Source organism: Octodon degus, unplaced genomic scaffold, assembly GCF_000260255.1.
Source record: "Octodon degus isolate 3935 unplaced genomic scaffold, OctDeg1.0 scaffold00160, whole genome shotgun sequence".
NCBI classification, from domain to species: Eukaryota; Metazoa; Chordata; class Mammalia; order Rodentia; family Octodontidae; genus Octodon; species Octodon degus.
This window is the reverse complement of record NW_004524736.1, coordinates 6,524,317-6,527,404: the sequence shown is the minus strand read 5'-3', so window position 1 is coordinate 6,527,404 and position 3,088 is coordinate 6,524,317. Positions and strand designations below refer to the sequence as shown.

The 3,088-nt window shown below is 46.0% G+C and overlaps 1 pseudogene; it reads right to left on the bottom strand.

Annotated features, from left to right (window-relative positions):
* Nucleotides 1–3,088, bottom strand: part of LOC101586056 — a 7,620-nt pseudogene that overhangs the window by 2,665 nt on the left and 1,867 nt on the right.

Here is a 3,088-nt window from a genome sequence, read left to right as displayed (position 1 = left end):
GAGCTCCATACATTGGTGTTAGTTCTGCACGTTTGATCACTTTCTGAGTATCATGCAGAAGGAACATGCTGAAAAGAACTAATCTACCATACACTGCCACTGTGTACAGAGTGGAACCAGCCACAGTGGTAGGTGGAATAAACATCGATCCTAGTGATGCTGCGAAGACAAGACCCAGGCCCATGCCCAGGGGTGCTCCCATGTTCAGGAACTTCTCACTGGGTGCACACATGGCCACGGTGGACAGGCCGCCCACGATGCCAGCGGTGCACCATGCAGCTTTGACAAGGAGAGGGCCGCCCAATAGGGTCAGAGGTGCCACTACTGCACCCATCACACCAGAATGGAGCAACCAGGCAAGATGCTTTTGGCCTGGATGTTTTCATATGGTATGGATCTCACCAGCATTCCAGCTCCAATCATGGCTGCAAAAGTTGCACCAATTGTCACCCAAGAGCCTCTCATCATGAAGTTCATGAGAACAGGACTTCTAGCTACTGCCAAGGCAGACAAAGCTGTTAAACCAATACTTCCTGCCAAGTACATCTAGGTGGAATGTATCCTATCTCTCACGTATTGAGGCCAAATTACAGCCTTTTCAATCACTCCTATCTCGTTAGACATTCCCAAGCCATAGTAGCACAGTGCTCCAAGACCAACTGCCCCTCCAGCAACAATATATCTTCCTAACTGTTCAATTTTATATGCTTTTTATAAGGATTTTTTTTGTTGTTGTTGTTCCTCGAACGCCTTCAGGGCACTTTTGGCCAGCAGGAGAGTTGTGAGGTTCGAACTCCAGCAACCTGAGGCTGGCAGCTTTGTGGAAGCAGCCACTTAAAGGCCTGAGCTAGGGCCAGGCCCCCTATGCTTTTTCCATTGATGGTTCCAGTGCTGCCTCTTTGAGTTCTTGGGCAGTTTTCCCACTGCGGATTCCAAGTCTTGACCTGGTGGCATATTCCCTGCTGGGTGTTAAGAGCCATTGATTCTTTGTGATTGAATTCTTCACAGTGGGAGAGGAGACCTTGGTAAATGCTGGGTGGAACACCCTAGAAGGTAGTGTGGGAGGCACACAAGCCTTGTAGCCAGCATAGTGATGTCCTGGTTCACCAAGAAGATCTGAAATGCTCAGCTCAGTGCCGGGTCTCTTCCTTGAAGGTCCCCTGCCCCCGCTTGTATAGTTTAAACCATATCAATATGTCTTCCCCTTGGGCCTGGGGAGCTAGCTCAGTAGAATAAGCGCTTGCCTGGCAAGCACAGGGTTCTGAGTATAATCCCCAGTACTGCAAAAAAAAAAAAAAAAAAAAAAAGAAAGAAAGAAAGAAAGAAAGAAAGAAAGAAAGAAAGAAAAAGAAAATTCCCCTTGAAACTACTTAGACTATAAGCTTTCAGAAGTCTCATATCACCAACTCTGTGGCAGTGGCCTTAAGTAAGTGTTTATGAATAAAAAACTGAACTGGGAAGACCAAAGTATGGATAAGAACCCATTGCTCTGCTCCCCTGCCACTCTGGAGACTCAGGAAGCTTGTTTACCGGGAGTCCCTTTGAGCATCTTGCTTTTTTGGATAAGTGTTCACAGCCCTGAGGTTTTGGGGGAAGGTGGTCAGGATGTTACTCTCACAGCTGGCTGCCACCTGCCAGACCTGCCTTCTGTCTCCCCTCAGTAGCTTTCAGGATTCATCATCTTACAGGTGGCCCACAGTCCCCATCTGAGAGGGGCTTATTTTTCTCTTTTGTTTCATATCTCGAAAATTTCAAGGAGATAATACTAGCAAGCATTTAGGGAGAGGTTGCTGTGTAGCAGGCAGTGCCTCTGCATTTTTCCATTATATGTTTTGACTCATTTAATTCTCACAGGAGAGACCAAGGATATAGCTCAGCAGCACAGTGCTGGTCTGGCAGACACAAGGTCGTGAATTCAATTCCTGGTACCTAAATAAATTATTAATTCATTAAACTAAAAATAATTCTTACAACAGGGATCTCCATTTTCAGACACAGAAACTGAGGTCTGGGTGAAAATGGAGCAGTCACCCTTAGACACTGAGTAGATGTTGAGAGGCCTACATCTGCCTGCCCCCCCAAGGGTGCATTCTCAGGAGCACTCACTTCCTTCTTCCTCTTCCTTCCCCTAGGCCAGAACCCTCCCTTGGCAGGCCTCTGTTTACCAGTGAAACTGTAAATTCCCCATGCTTTGGGCTTCCATTCCCCTGAAAACCTTCCTGCCTGCACGAAAAGAAATGGAAATTCAGGAACTAAAGCCCTGTTCCCAGGAATATGTATTTCTGCAGTCTGTGTCTGGTGTCCTTTCTTGAAGATAATTGTTCCAGTGCTGCTGAGGCTGGTTTTGTTTGCCAGCAGATACTTCTTGAGTTTCTACTGAAAAGAATGGGAGCTACAGGTTTTTAACTAGGTCTTTGTGGGAAAAAGCAGGCTATTTTCTTGACAGGTTGAACTCCTTTCCTTCAATAAATCATTTTGATACATGATGTTTTTGTCTGATCTTTTCTTTCTTTTGGGATATTTCTGGTTTAGGCTGAAACATAAATTGTGGTTAATTGGCTGATGGCTCTAAGCCTGGGTTTTGTGGGGAAACAAAGGCAAACTTCTTTGCCGCAGCCCTTCCTCTACTAGGCTTTTCTAAAACTGGGGCTGACTCCACATTTGTAGCTAGGCAGAGACTCTTAGCCACCCCACCCCGTAATTTGGAGGTAAACATTTGGCACTCTCTACCTCTGGAGTTGTTGAATGATACTCACAGTCTGAGTTGTCAAATTAATGCTGATCTTGAAAGCTTTGAGAAAGGATTCCAGTACCCTTTGAGGGGTTTTCAAATTTGACAGGTATTCTATTTTCCTGATTCCTCTTTGGCCTGTCCACTGTGAATGTTATGGCTGGCCATCCCAGTTTCCTCTGAGTAGGGTCCGGGTCTTACTGATGTTCACAGAATGATGTTCCATAAACCTCCAAGCTAGAAGCCTTGTGTATAGTCACATCCACCTGGTCCCACCTGCAATTGCAAAAGGATCACTGGGGTGATACACAGCTGTGCACTGGATGAGGGACAGGTGAGGTCACATCTAATTGCATT